This window comes from Stegostoma tigrinum, chromosome 24 (assembly GCF_030684315.1).
Source record: "Stegostoma tigrinum isolate sSteTig4 chromosome 24, sSteTig4.hap1, whole genome shotgun sequence".
Taxonomy (NCBI): Eukaryota; Metazoa; Chordata; class Chondrichthyes; order Orectolobiformes; family Stegostomatidae; genus Stegostoma; species Stegostoma tigrinum.
Genome location: NC_081377.1, coordinates 35546256 through 35565904, shown reverse-complemented (window position 1 = coordinate 35565904; position 19649 = coordinate 35546256).

Sequence of the window (19649 nt, the reverse complement as noted above, 5' to 3'; positions counted from 1 at the left end):
TGGATGACCCTAGTGGAGTTTAGCCAGTACCTAGCGGTGACCTTTGCTTGGGACAATCAGTCTTGCACCCCATAATAATATGCGGTCCTCTACTGTGATCTGGTCTCTCTGGGTCTAAAAGTTTCACTCCTGGTTGTGATGGCCCTTTAGTTTCCCACATTACCACCAGCTGTTTCAATTTTGCCAAGACTGGATCTTCCTGCGTACAAAGTCTGATGTTGTTAGCTGTGACTGTGAGGTGTATCTGCCAGCAGGACTCAGCCCAATGCATCTAAGTTCACTGTTTGGCCTCCCAGGAGCAATTTGAACTTATAATTATATGTACCTAGTATTAGAGACCACTGCTGAGTTTGGCCCAAAGCTATAGGTAGTGCTGCCTTGTCCTCTTTAAGTAGATCTAGCAGGGGTTTGTAGTCCCTTATTATTTCAAATCTACAACAGCTAAGGTATTGCTGGAACTTCTTGACTTCAAATATGACCACCAAACCTTCCTTCTCTATTTGGGTCTATTTACACACTGCAAAAGCCTACATTAGCCAATGCCCTGGATGCATATTCTATAGGGCATTCCTCTCTAAAGGGCCAGCTATGGTCTAATGCTACCCCGATGCTGTACAGTGTGGCATTACATGTCAATACTAGATCTTACTTGGGATCACTGTGTGCCAATATCTTAGAGGGTGATAGCTGTTTCTTCACTTCCCTGAAAGCAATGACTTAGCTATGCAAACTTTTCCAAGGCTGACTCTATTTTAAGAGTTGATGCAAAGATGCCAGGATGGAGGCCAGGTTACGTTTGAGCTTTCCGTAATAATTCACCGGCCCAAGGAAAGACCTGAGCTCCGGCACCGATGTGAGAGCTGGGAGGCCTTTGTTTGCCCTCACCTTATCTTCCAATGGGTGTGATCTGGTGTTGTTGGCTCTGTAGCGGAAATAGATCACTTGCTGTGCCCGGAACGCACCTTCTTCCCTTCCAAGGCATTGCACCTGCCTGGGAGAAACATCAATGGACTATGTCCAAGTTCTTCAAATGCTTCTTATTGGTCTTCCCTGTTACTAGCACATCATTTGGACAAATGATGACCATGCCAAATATTCTCTAATGTCTGCTGACAATACCCAAAATGGCAATCTCACACATTGGTACAAATTACTATGGGGTATTGATTGTAACATTCTTCTGGGAACCCTTAACTAACTGCAATTACAGGTACACGTGGCTCATGCTCAGCTTCATGTAGAACAGCCCCCCTGCCAGCTTTGTGTAGAAATCCTCTATGTGAACAAATGGGTATTTATCCATCTGCAAAATGTAGTTTACTCTTTGTTCAAAGTCCTCATAAATGTGAACGGATCTGTTGGCCTTCACAATCAGTATGATTGGTGCTGCCAATTCCACAAACTGGACTGGTTTGACGATTCCTTCGCTTTCCAGCCTCCTGATTCTTGCCTCTACTTTTACCAGTAATGGCTCTGGATGGGCCTGACCTTCCTGAAAAACTTCCGGGTAGTTAATTAGGACTTCACTCAGGCAGCCATTTTCTAATTGAAAAATGTCCAGCCAATCAAGGTGAATGTTTCTTAACTAATATCATTCCATCAAGCGTGGGCCCAAGCCTTTTACTACAATCAGTGGTAACTAAACCAACTGGTTTGCACAAGAGACTAGAACTGAAGTTGTAGCCTTCATCTGTAAATGTTCCCCAATATAAGTTCTTAGTCAGGTCAAGGTGTTGTGCAAACTTTAGGATTGGAATCCAGAGAGAATTTTGTTAAAAACTGGTTCTGTGATCACTGAAACGACCAAGCCAGTATCGACCTCCATTTGAAGTCTGTGACTATTTAAACAGGTTAATAAAATGTGAGGCTGGATGAACACAGCAGGCCAAGCAGCATCTCAGGAGCACAAAAGCCGACGTTTCGGGCCTAGACCCTTCATCAGAGAGGTCTAGGCCCGAAACGTCAGCTTTTGTGCTCCTGAGATGCTGCTTGGCCTGCTGTGTTCATCCAGCCTCACATTTTATTATCTTGGATTCTCCAGCATCTGCAGTTCCCACTAACTCTGATACTATTTAAACAGGTGTTTATTTTGATTGGTTCTGATTTGGATGTTGCTAAGCAATTTAACTGCTCCAAAGCAGCTGTAGATGACCTTTCTGGGATATGAACTCTCCTACGTACCGATCTATTAGTTCTCTTACAAATAGGGACACTTTTGATGTCTCAAATCTGTATACCGGCAGCAACTGCAATGCCTTGCTGGGCCCAATCCTAAAGAAAATTTTAACTATTTGGTCGAGGCTTGACTTTGTTTTGAGGTTTAGCTGTGGGCTGAGCTAGAGTCCCTCTGCTCAGGATATGTCCTGAGTGAGGCTATACAAGTGGTGTTCCCCAAACTCAATCAGACTGGTGAGGGTGTACACTTCCATCGGAATATCCTGCAACTCATAAACTCCACTTGCTGCATTTTCTGATGACAAAGCCAGTTGTAGTGCCTGTTTGAAGTCCAGCTGGGCTTCTGCTAGTAGGCGCTTTTGCACGATCACTTCATTAATCCCACATAGCAAACAGTCTCTCAGCATCTCATTGAGACTTAAATCCTGGTTCTCAACTTGCCAAGTAAAACTGATAGTGTCTGAGAATTATGGGGCTTGTGATTATAATATTCCTTTACTAAATCAACTCTTGAAAGATTTTGGAATCTGGTTCCTCGAGGAAGGTTAGCCTCCTATTAACCGAAAAAGCTACACATCCTCAAGTTGTCAGGAAAATTACTTGTTGCTTTCAATCTGCCTCAATGCCATCTGTCTGGAAGAAATAACTTATTTTTCGACATCCTGAGTCCAGTCCTCACTGGTACAAGTCAAATTTCCCAAATAATGGCACGATGACAGAATTGCCTACAATTATTCAAAGACAACAGTTGCAAGTGAATTTCTTCAGGAATGTGCTTTTCTCTCATCACCACTGAAGTAACTCCACAGGAGCGGCTATCCCATCACCAAGTCACCCTTAATTTACATGTGGAGAGTCCTTGACACTGATCCAGCTCTCTCCAAGCCAGCTCTCGGAGTGAATATAACCTTTGACAGTCCTGTTTATATCTTACAGCCAGGGCTCACTGATTGGACCGGGTTAACAGCCCCAATCAGGGAACCCAAATTCTAAGATATCCACCTGCCTGACCTCGATACAATCACTACAGCTAAATGTACCGTAATGATAGCTGGCCTCCAAGGGTTAGATTACAACGAGTCATTACATAAATCAATATTGCATTTCTCTGAACTTGAGAAGGTTAGCTGATGATTTAATTGAAAGTTTCAAGATATTAAGGGAAATGAATGGGCTCGATGTAGAGCTAATTAAGAAGCACATCTTCTGGCAAAGGCTCTTAACAGTTTGGAACTCTTTTCCACAAGTGTCATCTGTTTATTTTAGAAATGAAATTTATAGATGCTTATTAGCCAAAGTTTTTAAAAGGGGCAGGTTTATGGATTTAGGCTGCAGGTCAGATGTGTGACTTGTGACAGAGTGGAGAGTACAGGTGTTCTTTAGGTTTTGCTTTGCCTGAAGCTTTCAAGCCCCAGGTATTAATATGGGAACTGAAGAACAGGCTGTGACATGAAGGGATAGAGAGTATGACTCTAAGAGGCAACTAACAGGTAACTCAGTCCTTGAAGTATAATCTTTCTCTCAGTATTTCCATTCCCCTCACAATAAATAATAACATTCTATTGGGAACGTTATCTGCAAGTTAAACTTTTGTGATTCACTCATGAGGATGCTCAAATCTATTTGTATCTCAACGCTTTGCAACATTGTGATACGTTTTGGAAGATCTAATGCAGAAGGGAAGTGTTTGGTAAATGGCAGAACCCTAGAAACATTAACACACAGAGGGATCAAGGTGTATAGGTCCATAGACTCTGAAAGTAGCAACGCAAGTGGATAAGATGGTCAAGATTACTTTCTGTCTCCCTTTCTGAATAAAAGGAGTGACATTCACTATCTTCCAACCTTATGGGACGATCTCCAAATGTAGGTAGTTTTGGAAGATTAAAGCCAATATGCCATTCATCTCAATAGCCACTTCTTTTAAGCCGCTAGGATGAAACCCATCAGAATCAGGCACCTATCTGTTCACAGTTCCAACTACTCAGTACTGCTTCTCTGGTGATTGTGATTTTCCTGAGTTCCTCCCTTCCTTCCTGATTTATTGCTGCTTCTGGGATGTAACTTGTATCATTTATGGTGTAGATTGATGCTAAAATACCTGTTCAATTAATCATCTATGTTCCTATTTCCCCTTATTATTTCACTGGGTTCACTTTTTACAGGATCAATGCTCACTCAGTTAATTCCATCTTTAAATATTTATTAAAACTCTTACTAACTATTTTTATATTACTGGCTAGCTTTTGTTTGTAATCTAGATTCTCTCGCATTGTTAACTTTTGGTCATTCTTTGCTTTTTTCTCACATTCTATCCAATCTTCTGACCCACCATCTTTTCTTTGAACAATTGTTTATTCTTCCTTTAGTTTTATCCTTCTTCTCTTTTCATAATTTCTTAAACTTATAGTGTCATGGAGTCCTACAGCATGGAGACAGGCCCTTTGGCCCAAATTGGTCTGCGCTGGCCAAAATGTCCGTCCACACTAACCCCCCATTTCCCTGACCTTGGCCCATACCTTTCTAAGCATTTCCTATCCATGTATTTGTCCAAATACCTTTTAAATGTTGTTAATATACCCACCTCAATGACTTCCGCTGGCAGCTCATTCCATTTGCATACCACCCTCTGTGTAAAAAAGTTGCCCCTCAGATTCCCATGTATTCTTTCCCCTCTTATATTAAACTGAAGCCTTCTAGTCCTCAATTCCCCAAAAATACTGAGTGCATTCACCCTATCCATGCCTCTCATGATCTTATACACTTCTATAAGATCCCCCCACTATATCTGGAATGCTGTGCACTATGATCTGTGATCTATTTTAGGAGGTATGTAAGTGCTTTGGAGACAACTCAGAGAATGTTTATGGCACTAAACATAAACCTGAAATAGGGTTCTTGGCTTATAAGAAAAGCTTGGACAGGCTTAGTTTGCACTTGACAGAGTTTGAAAATGTAAGAGGTGACATGGTTGAAATATATCAGATCTTGACAGGACAGCTGTGAAGAGGATGTTTTCTCTTATGGGAGAATTGAGAAAAGGGATCACTATCTTAAAATCAGGGATTGCCAAATTAACACAGATATGAGGCAATTTCTTCTTGCTTAAAAAGTTGTTAATCTTTGCAACTTTCTTCCTGGAAAGATGGTGGAAGCAGATTCATAGAATCATAGAATCCCTACAGCGTGGAAACAGGCCCTTTGGTCCAACAAGTCCAGACTGACCCTCAGACCATCCCACACAGACCCATCCCCATATAACCCACTTAATCTACACTTCCCCAAATACTACGGGTAATTTACCATAGCCAGTCCACCCTAACCTGCACATCTTTGCACTAGAGACCCTGAATATTGTCGTCAGGTGTAGATGGATTTCTGTTAAGCAAGGAGGTTAAAGATTATATTCAGACCATGATCTCTTTCAATAACTGAACAGGATCCAGGAGCTGAATGACCTATTCCTATTCCTAAGTTGTATGCTCATTCGTTCAAAATAGTGGCCTCTTATTGGTCTCTTATTGTTTCTATTTTAAGTCATCCTAGTGATCCCAAATTTAGAGTCTGCCCCGATGAATTTGTTATGGACAGAATTTATGTGTTCCATTTACCGTCCATGTTTGGTATGTTTTGTGTGTCGGGGTAAATGATTTCTTATGCTTGGTGTGGCCCCAATATTAAATAATCATAATGTCAAGTTTTCGAGAGTTTAAAACTAATAAACGTTATTCACCCTCACATGTTTATCCTGCATTTAAAACACAATATCTCACATGTACATTCCCATGTGCACATCTGCTCAGGCAAAGGCCGCTAGCAGGTAAAGAGAGCAAAATGTTACAAATTATGGCTAATTCGGCCTTTGGTTTACAGCATGCCATCACCTCTTTTTGGTTTTTTTCATCAAAGATGATGCTTTAGCGTTGAGTTGAAACTCTTGCGAAGCAAAGCATTCTCAACAGGCTGCAACATTTCTTGCAGCGGAGTTTCTAGAGGGTTGATTGTCAGATGAACTTTCACTGAAGCAAGTTGGAGGGAACCTTATCTGTACTGGGATCACCCTCTGAAAAGCACTGGGGGTTAATTACCTTGGCTGCTCAGATACCTTCAGCCAATTAAGTGGTTGTTGGTAAAATTAAGTTTGTAGACATCTTCTAGGTTAATAAAATGACTCCCTGATCATGTGCTTCTTACAAGTTAATAATATGGCTCCCTGATCATGTGCTTCTTACAAGTTCTTTGTAACTTTTGCTGTCATCTACGTAACTTGTTATACCATCAATAAATCTTTGTTTTATTAGAGAACTTGGATAGATGGTTGTCAAGTATGTCATCCCAATCATTAACAAACAAAGGAGAATATTTATTAGCAGGAATGCAATAGAGGAAGATTCAGTCACAGTCTTTCCAAAGGGAATTCGTTAAGGATCTAAAGGACGCAATATACAGGCGGTGGGGAAAAGGATGAGGGAACAAAACTAACTAACTCCTTTTTGTCAAGGCCCAGTATGGTCTCAAAGACAATGGCCTGTTTCTTTACTGTAACCATCCTATGGTTTTTTCCCCCTCTATTTATTCATGGGATGAGGGCATTGCTGGCCAGGCAGCATTTATTGCCCATTCCCAATTGCCCAGAGGGCAGTTAAGAGTTACCCACATTGCTGTGGGTCTGGAGTCTCATGTAGGCCAGACCAGGTAAGAATGGCAGTTTCCTTCCCTGAAGGGAATTAGTGAACCAGATGGGTTTTCCCGACAATTGATAATAGATTCCCAGTCAACATTGGATTGCTAATTCCAGATATTTGTTGAATTCAAATTCCACTATCTACCATGGCGGGATTCAAACCAGGGTCCGTAGGACATTATCTGGGTCTCTGGATTAATAGTCCAGCGATAATACCGCTAGGCCATTGCCTTCCTTTGCAGGTCGCAGTGTTCAAAATGACACAGGTGGTAGGCAGCATTCCCTCTAAGTTCCACACACACAGCTGTTACGGTGTTCAGGTATCAACGTGAATCACAGCATGGGCCTCTGGTTTGGGAAAATCACTGCAGCCATAAAGAGAACTGGGTAGACCAGAACTGAACGCAGTATTCCAAAAGTAGCCTAACCAATAAAAACTGAAAGAACTGCGGATGCTGTAAATCAGGAGCAAAATCAGAAGTTGCTGGAAAAGCTCAGCAGGTCTGGCAGCATCTGTGAAGGAAAAAAATCAGAGTTAACGTTTCGGCTCCAGTGACCCTTTATCAGAACAGTTCTGAGGAAGGATCACTGGACCTGAAACTTTAACTCTGATGTTTTCTTCCCAGATGCTGCCAGACCTGCAGAGCTTTACCAGCAACTTCCATTTTTGTGTCCTAACCAGTGTCCTGTACAGCCGCAACATGACCTCCCAACTCCTCTACTCCAGGCGCTGGTCCAGATTCACCTCAGTCTTAGTGTGTTTGGACTTTGTTGCCTTTTGTCAAATTATCCCCTCCTTTTGTTTAAAGATTTCTAGCCTGATGATTGACTTGAACTAGAAGAAACTTATAAAAGATGACAAACCAATCACATATGTATAGAACGAAGCATTAATCAAATGTCCTGATTTTTAAACAAACATCATTATAAAGTCTGTATTAAGAAAATTAGCTTGTCAGTTTACTGTCTGACTGAAGGATCTTTGGCTGAAGAAAGGAAGCAGCCAAGTGTCTCTTATACAATTAGACTAACAGATTCTAGAAGGTTAAAAAAAAGTCATTTATAGCTTCATCCCTTTTATTTCTGAAATAGCAGTCAACCTTAATGATCAAACTAGTGCACAGATTGAATATTCATTAGTCATCTCTCATAAACCTCCATTCTGGGGCGAACTGCGCATGGCTCAATGCAGTTTGAGAGCTCATCATAATTACCCCATTATTCCAGAAGCAGAGAGAGATATTCTTATTGATCCTATATGTCATGTTAAGCAATGTAAAATCAATTCGGAAGATTCAGATAAGAAAGAATGACATTTATGTGCAGCCTTTCATAAACTTGGAATGTCCCAAAACTATGTCAGGCACTGTGAGTAGGACCCTCATCCAAGGGTGGCTGAGACCAATTGTTTCAATGTTTTTGGCTCCATACTAATCAGGAATCAAACCTGTGACCTTTGCTGTCTCTCTGACTCCACTGCTCACCCAGTAGCTTCATCAAATAGTTAGTGGAGCCTCTCGTCTGTCCAAGTTTTTAAAACAAGGTTCACTGGTGAATTGAATATTCATGCCTGGGAGCTGTGAATGAAGCTGAACATTGGGCAATCATCAGTGATCATACCTATTGCATAGAACCCCTACAGTGTGGAAATAGGCCCTTTGGCCCAACAAGTCCATGCTGATTCTCAAAGCACCCACCCAGACCCATTCCTGCCTATAACCAACCTAATCTACACATCCCTGAACACTACAGGCAACTTAGAATGGCCAATCCACCTAGACTGCATATCTTTGGACTGTGGGAGGAAACCTGCGCAGACACAGGGAGAATGTGCGACCTGCACACAGGCAGTTGCCTGAGGGTGGCATGGAACCTGGGTCCCTGGTGCTCTGAGGCAGCAGTGCTAACCACCGTGGCACCGTGCTGCCCCATTTTATGATGGCGGATTAGTTATTGATGAAGCAGCTGAGGATAGTTGGGCTAGGATACCATTCTGAAGGACTCCTGCTGTGAGATCTAGCAAATGGGATGGGCCAATCCAACCAATATGACCATCAATGGTGATGGGGAGGTAATGGCTTAGTGGTGTTATCACGAGACTATTAATTCAGAAACTCAGCTGGGCACTTGGAATCAAACCGCACAATGTCAGATGGTGGAATCTGAATTCAGTAAAGGATCTAGAAATGACCAGAACATCATTGCTGATTGCTGGGAAAAACCTGTCCAGTTCACTCTTGTCATTTAGGTAAGGAAATCTGCCTTCCTTACCTGGTCTGGTCTACATGTGACTCCAGATCCATGGCAATGTGGCTGACTCTTAATTGCCCTTAGGCAATTAGGGATGGGTAATAATGCTGGCCTAGCCAGTGATGCCCACATTCTATGAGTGAATAAGAATCAATAAAATCCCTTTGTACTGGGAATGCCTTCATTAGTAGACAATTTTTCTCAAACATGCCTCTTGACTTTAACCAGCTTCTTAACCAGCCTATGTACATTTGTTGCAAATTTCAAAGAATTATGTACTTGAACCCCTAGGCCTCTCTGTTCCACAACGCTACCCACGGCCCTACTTTTAATTGTATAAGTCCTGCCCTTGTCTGTTTTATCAAAATGCAATACCCACATTTATCCAAACTAAATTCCAACTGCCACTCCTCAGTCATACTCAGTCAAATGTTGTCTTAATGTCAAGGACACTTACCTCACTTCTGGAATTCATCTTTTCAGTGCATGTTTGGACCAAGGTTGTAATGAGTTCTACAGCCTAGGTGTCCAGGATTAATGAGTGCTGTAAAAATAAAACAATAACTGCAATTGATGGAGAAGCTCAGCAGGTCTGGCAGCATCTGTACAGAGAAAAGCAAAGTCAATGTTTGGCATTCAATGACCCTTCAACAGAGTTTTGTCTATAGGTGCTGCCAGATCTGCTGCATTTCTCCAGCACTTTCTGTTTTTGCATTAGCGAGCAGGTTATCGCTGAGTAAATGCCACTTAATATTACCACTAATGACACCTTTTATCATGTTGTGCCTGTGAGTTTTATTTTGGGAAATCCTAGAAACCATTCTACTCACAGACACCAAGATAATAAAATGTGAGGCTGGATGAACACAGCAGGCCAAGCAGCATCTCAGGAGCACAAAAGCTGACGTTTCGGGCCTAGACCCTTCATCAGAGAGGGGGATGGGGGGAGGGAACTGGAATAAATAGGGAGAGAGGGGGAGGCGGACCGAAGATGGAGAGTAAAGAAGATAGGTGGAGAGGGTGTAGGTGGGGAGGTAGGGAGGGGATAGGTCAGTCCAGGGAAGACGGACAGGTCAAGGAGGTGGGATGAGGTTAGTAGGTAGCTGGGGGTGCGGCTTGGGGTGGGAGGAAGGGATGGGTGAGAGGAAGAACCGGTTAGGGAGGCAGAGACAGGTTGGACTGGTTTTGGGATGCAGTGGGTGGGGGGGAAGAGCTGGGCTGGTTGTGTGGTGCAGTGGGGGGAGGGGATGAACTGGGCTGGTTGAGGGATGCAGTGGGGGAAGGGGAGATTTTGAAACTGGTGAAGTCCACATTGATACCATATGGCTGCAGGGTTCCCAGGCGGAATATGAGTTGCTCATATTCCGCCTGGGAACCCTGCAGCCATATGGTATCAATGTGGACTTCACCAGTTTCAAAATCTCCCCTTCCCCCACTGCATCCCTCAACCAGCCCAGTTCATCCCCTCCCCCCACTGCACCACACAACCAGCCCAGCTCTTCCCCCCCACCCACTGCATCCCAAAACCAGTCCAACCTGTCTCTGCCTCCCTAACCGGTTCTTCCTCTCACCCATCCCTTCCTCCCACCCCAAGCCGCACCCCCAGCTACCTACTAACCTCATCCCACCTCCTTGACCTGTCCGTCTTCCCTGGACTGACCTATCCCCTCCCTACCTCCCCACCTACACCCTCTCCACCTATCTTCTTTACTCTCCATCTTCGGTCCGCCTCCCCCTCTCTCCCTATTTATTCCAGTTCCCTCCCCCCATCCCCCTCTCTGATGAAGGGTCTAGGCCCGAAACGTCAGCTTTTGTGCTCCTGAGATGCTGCTTGGCCTGCTGTGTTCATCCAGCCTCACATTTTATTATCTTGGAATCTCCAGCATCTGCAGTTCCCATTATCTCTGATACTATTCTACTCACAGACACCGTATTTTTGGCAAAGTGACCTTACATTACAATTTTGAAATGATGATTAGCAATCCTTGAAACTCAAACTCTCTTTTATCATAGAAGTAAGTAAGTGGTTGAAAATACAACTGTTTACAACACAAAATTTGTAACTTTTTTCTGGTGCACATGTTTCTGCTGTCCCTGTCTTCAAGTAAATAACTCAAACATTCTTCCAAGTAAAACAAACTGAACCCTCTTCAAGCCCTCCCACTCCTTGGACAACATGTCCATCCTGGGCCTCCTCCAGTGCCACAATGATGCCACACGAAGGCTGGGGGAACTGTACCTCATATTCCGCTTGGGAACCCTGCAGCCGAATGGTATCAATGTGAACTTCACAAGCTTCAAAATCTCCCCTTCCCTGGGGAAACCCAAAATCAGCCCAGCTCATCCCCGTCTCCTTGACCTGTCCATCCATTCTCTCACCTACCTGCCCCTCCCTCCCACTGACCAACCCTCATCCCAACTCCCTGCCTACACTCACCTTCACTGGCTCCATCCCTGCTCCTTGACCTGTCTGGCTTCTGTCCACCTATCTGCTCCTTTATCCACCTTCCATCATCGCCTCCCACCTCTCTATTTATTTCAGAGTCCCCTTCCCCTCCCCCACTTCTGAAGAAGAGTCCAGGCCTGAAACATCAGCCTTCCTGCTCCTCTGATGCTGCCTGGCCTGCTGTGTTCATCCAGCTCCACGCCTTGTTAACCAAGGTGACCCATTTTGATGGAATTATTCTGCAAGTTTGTTTGTAGTTCCATGTTTATTATTGCTTTTTTTCCCATACTGTATTTCATCATCCCATCTTCCTAATGTTTTTTCAGTTCAGTCATGTTCCTACCACCAATCAAAAGGTACTGTTGGATTGGATCTCCTGGAAAGTCACAGCCGCCATCTTTACAAAGTACAGCAGGGAGCATGTGCCCGCGGCCAAGAAGCTGAATGAGGGAAGCTTCAGAGTGGTCTTCTGTCATTGGGATGTACAATGGGGAGCTTCACTCTAATCAAGCTAAGTGCGTGAAAAACAGCAGTTTTACAAACTACATGTTCTCAAGGGCAATGGAAGATAGGCAATTGAAATAACTGCACAATGGCTAGGTATCCCATCACCAAGTCACCCTTTATTTCCATCTGCACAGGACACTGGCTGTGGCCACCCAGCTCAGAGTCAGTCCCTCGAGAAAGGAGATTCCGAATCCCCTGTTTATATCTATCAGCCAGGTCTCCCTGATTGGCCCAAATTAACAACCCAAATCGTGGATCTCATAGTATTAACAAACCCCAGTTGTGGATCTCATAGTTAATAAGATTCATCTGGTTCCAATCACTACAGCAGTAAAAGCTGGCTTAAACAGTGATGTGCCATTCTCTGAAATAAAAATCATTTTAAAGTGAATCTTACATTCTGGGAGAAACAATGCTGTGGACTTTCCATCTGTCCCTGACAAATTCCCCCATACTTTTATTTTATTTCCCAAGTGTCAATGATCAGCCTGCCTTTGAGCTCCTAACCATCAAACCACTTAATCTTACTGTCAGGCACACTTCAGAACAAGTCAGATAGCCCCCTTATTTTTACCTTCAATTAAAGACACTGTCCCAAAACATGCCAATCTTATCAACCTCATAACTGTAACAATTGCGGGAAACAGCTGTAAAACCAAACAATCATAGTTCACAAAATAGTCCACTTTACCAAGTGGGTTCACAACTCAGATGGAGAGAGCAAGAACTGCAGGTGCTGGAGTCAGAGTCAATGTAGTGTGGAGCTGGAGGCACGCAGCAGGCCAGGCAGCATCAGAGGAGCAGGAGAATTGATATTTTGGGTTTACACCCTTTATTCTAATGTAAACCTGAAACATCGACTTTCCTGTTCTTCTGATGGTGCCTGGCCTGCGGTGTTCCTCCAGCTTCAAACTGCATTCACAACTCAGTCATTGGGAAAAGGAATCTTGGGATAAACTGCTTCATTTCATGTTTGTTTTCATGAGCATCTGCTTACTTCTTTTTTTAAAGGTGCAAGTACTGCGTTCTAGCAAGTTATTTTACGTTATAACTTATTGTTATCACAGCACCTAAAGTCTTAGGGTGCCCTCCCTCAGGTACTGATGGATGCTTGGAAATCTAGCAATGAAAATGGTATACATTATTTAAGAGATAACACGGTGTGGAGCTGGAGGAACACAGCAGGCCAGGCGGCATCAGAGGAACAGGATAGTTGATGTTTCTAGTTGGGACCCTTCTTCAAAAATGTCAGCTTTCCTGCTCCTTTGATGCTGCTTGGCCTGCTGTGTTCCTCTAGCTCCATACTGTGTTATCTCTGACTCCAGCATCGGCGGTTCTTACTATCCCTATATTATTTAAGACTCCTTTTGGCTGAATTTAATGAGTATGTTGGTGCATGGGCAATGCCTGGCTTCAGGGCAGGAATAAAATAAAGTGGAGGGTGGCAGGGAGTTTGCCAGTGAGAGATGGAAAGTTCACAGCCATTGTTTCTCCCAAAAGAGATACTTCTAAATTATTTTTATTATTTCAGAGAATGACGAGTGTTCAGGAACCAGAAGATAAGGGAGGTGCATTTCAAAGCCAATACTTTTGTTATGATTGCAGGCCTGTGGCAAAGCATCTATTGCTGATGTAGTTATATTCACCTCAGAGCTTGGGTGCTGTACCCTATATAACAGGTTTATAGGATGCAGACTGGAGATTTTCTTTCTTTATTCTGTTGATGTTGATAAATTGATGTTACAGTTTAGGGCATCAAAATGCAACAAATGTCTTCCAATTAGTACAGAAACTGCTAACTAATGTATGTGCTTTGATGAAATGGTTGGGACATTTTATTCAACGTGTTATAAGAATATTCCCTCAGCTTTAAGGCACAGAATGTGAATAAATAGGAAACGATCTTCTATTTCAAGGAAATATTTCTGTCAGTGAAGCCTCAGTCAAGTTCTGCATGTTTGAAGCATAACCACATTTATCAAATTAACTCTGTAGAAGGTTTGTACCAGGCACCTCATTTACTGCGTTTAATATAATATACACACCAGCTGACAGAGATCTCGCTCACTGAGTGGAGAGCTGACTACAGACCCATGCTCCTCCTCTGGGGAACACGTGATGCATTATGTGCCAGTCAGATACTTAAGTGACAGCAGGTTCACTTTCCCTGGGATCAAGGACCACAGGAATTCAAATCCTGCTCCTTGATCCATCTAGCTAGCTGCTTGTCATTGCCATCAGACCCAATTTTGGGAGGGGTTTGGGTTGGTGGTAGCTGCCGGTAATGCACCCAAAGGCCTGGGATTGCAAAAGGAGCCTGGTCACAGCTGGGTGAGGGTGGGAATGAGGCTGACGGGGTTGCATTCTGGGGTGGGTGGGGTGTCCAAGGAAAGCAGGGTGTCGGTTTGGATGTCAGTGGGTGCATCCATTCCCCGATTAGCGGCCCCGGGACCCCACAAGTGATGCAGATCGCCTTTCTGACCTGCAACCGTTAGAAATAGGAATAGCAGGAGTCTGTTCAACCCTTGAACCTGCTTCACCATTCAGTATGGTCATGGCTGATCTGACATTCCTCAGGTCCACTTTGCCACATTGTTCCTGTAACCCTCGATTCCCCGATTGATCAAGAATCTTTCTATTTCAGCCTTAAATATGCAGAAGGACTCACCGCTCTCTGTGGCAAGGAGTCCCAAAGACTCATTACCATCAGAGTGAAGAAATTCCTCCTCATCTTTCATGCAATGACTATCCTGCATGCAATGGTTTAAAAACTATTAATTGCCCACTTTAGGGTCTTTACTGTTAGAAAAGCAGGAGAGCTGTCCATAAACTACCCCACACCAGACTTCAGTGAGGCAGAGGTGAGAAGGAGCTAGGTCCCTGCCTGCCACCCTGTAGCCTGTTTAAATGCCACTCCATCTCCTGGCTGGCCTAGGGCTGTGACTCATATCTTTTCTCTTGTTAAAAATTGTATAAAGGTCTGAAAGAGTTTACGTCTGGGACACTGTTAAGAATATCACCCACTGTGATGATGACAGAGGTCACATGGATGAAAGAGATTATGCACTAACTCCAAGAGAGGCAGATGTGTTTAGGTGACCAGTATGTAGTTTGTAACAATGCAATATATTGCCAATGATTCAGAATCTCTACTAGTGGGATCAAAAGGTGGATTGCCTCCATCACAGCCTGATACAACATTATGCATACATTTATCTCATGACTGAGTTTAATTATGGATTAATAGAACATAGAACATAGAACATAGAACATAGAACAGTACAGCACAGAACAGGCCCTTCAGCCCACGATGTTGTGCCGACCATTGATCCTCATGTATGCACCCTCAAATTTCTGTGACCATATGCATGTCCAGCAGTCTCTTAAATGACCCCAATGACCTTGCTTCCACAACTGCTGCTGGCAACGCATTCCATGCCCTCACAACTCTCTGTGTAAAGAACCCGCCTCTGACATCCCCTCTATACTTTCCACCAACCAGCTTAAAACTATGACCCCTCGTGCTAGCCATTTCTGCCCTGGGAAATAGTCTCTGGCTATCAACTCTATCTATGCCTCTCATTATCTTGTATACCTCAATTAGGTCCCCTCTCCTCCTCCTTTTCTCCAATGAAAAGAGACCGAGCTCAGTCAACCTCTCTTCATAAGATAAGCCCTCCAGTCCAGGCAGCATCCTGGTAAACCTCCTCTGAACCCTCTCCAAAGCATCCACATCTTTCCTATAATACGGCGACCAGAACTGGACGCAGTATTCCAAGTGCGGTCTAACCAAAGTTTTATAGAGCTGCAACAAGATCTCACGACTCTTAAACTCAATCCCCCTGTTAATGAAAGCCAAAACGCCATATGCTTTCTTAACAACCCTGTCCACTTGGTGGCCATTTTAAGGGATCTATGTATCTGCACACCAAGATCCCTCTGTTCCTCCACGCTGCCAAGAATCCTATCCTTAATCCTGTACTCAGCTTTCAAATTCGACCTTCCAAAATGCATCACCTCGCATTTATCCAGGTTGAACTCCATCTGCCACCTCTCAGCCCATCTCTGCATCCTGTCAATGTCCCGCTGCAGCCTACAACAGCCCTCTATACTGTCAACGACACCTCCGACCTTTGTGTCATCTGCAAACTTGCTGACCCATCCTTCAATCCCCTCATCCAAGTCATTAATAAAAATTACAAACAGTAGAGGCCCAAGGACAGAGCCCTGTGGAACCCCACTCACCACTGACTTCCAGGCAGAATATTTTCCTTCTACTACCACTCGCTGTCTTCTGTTGGCCAGCCAATTCTGTATCCAAGCAGCTAAGTTCCCCTGTATCCCATTCCTCCTGACCTTCTGAATGAGCCTACCATGGGGAACCTTATCAAATGCCTTACTGAAGTCCATATACACCACATCCACAGCTCGACCCTCATCAACTTTTCTAGTCACATCCTCAAAAAACTCGATAAGGTTTGTGAGGCATGACCTACCCCTCACAAAGCCATGTTGACTGTATTTGATCAAGCCATGCTCTTCCAGATGGTCATAAATCCTATCCCTCAGAATCCTTTCTAACACCTTGCAGATGACAGACGTGAGACTTACTGGTCTGTAATTGCTGGGGATTTCCCTATTTCCATTCTTGAAGAGAGGAATTACATTTGCCTCTCTCCAGTCCTCAGGTACGACTCCAGTGGAGAGCGAGGATGCAAAGATCTTCGCAAGTGGCGAAGCAATTGCATTTCTCGCTTCCCAAAGCAGCCGAGGACAAATCTGGTCCGGGCCTGGTGACTTGTCAATCTTAATGTTTGACAAAATTTTCAGCACATCAGCTTCCTCTATCTCTATCCATTCCAGCATGCACTCCTGCTCTTCAAAGGTTTCATTCACTACAAAGTTCGTTTCTTTCGTAAAGACAGAAGCAAAAAACTCATTTAGGGCTTCCCCTACCTCCTCAGGCTCCACACACAAGTTCCCTATGCTATCCCTGATCGGCCCTACTCTTTCTTTGACCATTCTCTTATTCCTCACGTAAGTGTAAAATGCCTTTGTGTTTTCCCCAATTCGTTCTGCCAAGCCTTTCTCATGCCCCCTCCTGGCTCTCCTCAGACCATTTTTGAGCTCCTTCCTTGCCTGCGTGTAATCCTCTCTAGCTGAACTTGACCCTAGCTTCCTCCACCTTATGTAAGCTACCTTCTTCCTTTTCACAAGAAGCTCCACCGCTCTCGTCATCCAAGGTTCCTTTATCTTACCCCTTCTTGCCTGTCTCAGAGGGACATATTTACTCATCACTCGCAACAACTGTTCCTTAAACAGTCTCCACATGTCTATAGTTCCCTTACCATGGAACAATTGCTCCCAGTCCATGCTTCCTAACTCATGTCTAATCGCATCATAGTTTCCCCTTCCCCAATTAAATATCCTCCCATTTTGCCTAATCCTCTCCTTCTCCATAGCTATGTAGAATGTGAGGCAGTTATGGTCACTATCACCAAAATGCTCTCCCACCACAAGATCTGATACCTGCCCCGGCTCGTTTCCGAGCACCAAGTCTAGAATGGCCTCTCCCCTCGTCGGCCTGTCAACATACTGCGTTAGGAAACCCTCCTGAACACACCTTACAAAAACAGCTCCATTCAAATCTTCTGCTCGAAGGAGGTTCCAATCAATATTAGGAAAGTTGTCACCCATTACAACAACCCTACTGCGTCCACACTTTTCCAAAATCTGTCGACCTATGCTTTCTTCAATCTCCCTGCTGCTGTTGGGGGGCCTGTAGTAAACCCCTAACGAGGTGACTACTCCCTTGCTGTTCCTAATTTCCACCCATACTGACTCAGTAGGCAGATCTTCCTCGACAAAGGAAGCTTCTGTAGCTGTGATACCCTCTCTGATTAGTAGTGCTACACCCCCTCCTCTTTTTCCCCCCTCCCTATTCTTTTCAAATGCTCTAAACCCTGGAACATCCAGCAACCATTCCTGCCCATGAGAAACCCATGTCTCTGTTATGGCCACAACATCATAGCACCAGGTACTGATCCATGCTCTAAGTTCATCACTTTTATTCCTGATACTCCTTGCATTAAAGCAAACACACTTTAACTGATCCCTTGGCTCCTTCCCAGGAAAATCCTTCCCACTAGCTGGTCTACCTCTTGCTACTGCCTCACCTGCATCAACTCTCACCTCCGATATACAGCTCAGGTTCCCACCCCCCTGCCATACTAGTTTAAACCCTCTCGAACTACTCGAGCAAACCTTCCACCCAGGACATTGGTCCCCTTCCAGTTCAGATGCAACCCGTTCTTCCTGTACAGGTCCCACCTTCCCCAGAAGGCATCCCAATTATCTACATATCTGAAGCCCTCCCTCCTACACCAGCTGCGTAGCCACGTGTTCAGCTGCGCCCGCTCCCTGTTCCTCCTTGGATAATGCTCTTGAGAAGTGCCTTGATGCGTCTTATGATGTTCAAGATGCGATGTAGATATAAGATGTTCTGATGCAGGTGATTGTTGAGACAGTAAGTGGGAGGTCTGTAGGAAAGTGAGGTAAAAACATATACAGACATGCATCAGATTAACAGCATGAAGTTAGGCATGAGTGGCCTTAACATTTTAACACTGCAATTACCATAATCAAGGTCAGGCAAGCTGGCCACATTTTTTTAATATTTGCTCTTGGGATTTTTAAAAATGCTTACCCAGGGCGAGGGCATTCCTGGCTTGGCCAACATTTAACTATTAGTAATTGCCCTGCGGAAGGAGGCACAGGAAGTGGAGGTCTGGTGGGGAATTGCCTTCATGAACTGCGACTCTCACATGGTGCAGGAGCACCCCACGATGCTCTTACAGGAAGAGAATTCCAGGTTTTTTGCCCAGTGACAATGAGGGATACATTTCCAGGCCCGGATGGCATATGAGGGAACTTGCCGGTGATGGTATCCCCATGTGTCTGTGGCCTTGTCCTTTTAGATGGTGGATGTCAAGAGTTTGGGAAGTGCTGTTGGAAGAGTTGGCATCAGTGGTGAGGCCATCACTTGTTGCCCAATCCTAATTGCCCTTCTGAGGGGTGGAAAAACATGACACTGGGCTGGTGGAGATGGCAACTTGCCAATGATCTCCTTGTGGCTCAGTGTTGAAGCATTCTGGGCTCTGAGTTAGGACATTTTTGCTTCAAGCCCCCGTCACAGATTTCAGCACAAACTCTGGGATGACATTTCATTCTGAGCTGTAATCTGACATTTGATGACCCTAATCTGGAACTTTTAACAAAATGTTTCCTGAGAATTTTTAAGTTGTGCATGATCAACAACAAATTGCCTGTCAGTGTAAGGAGAAACTGATCTTCACATCCTTTAGATGAAATTTTAAACACGTTCAATTGGAAGTAAAACATTGGCTGGCCCTAGATAAAACCAGAAGCCATAGGAGACATTGGAGATCAGTGAGTCTGGCCTGTCATTCAATAAATTGATGGCTGATCTAATACTCCTCAACTCCATGTTTCTGCCTTTTCCCTTAGGCAGATTTCTCATCATTACAGGACAGAAGGGCTATCTCAACCTTGAATATGCTTAACAAC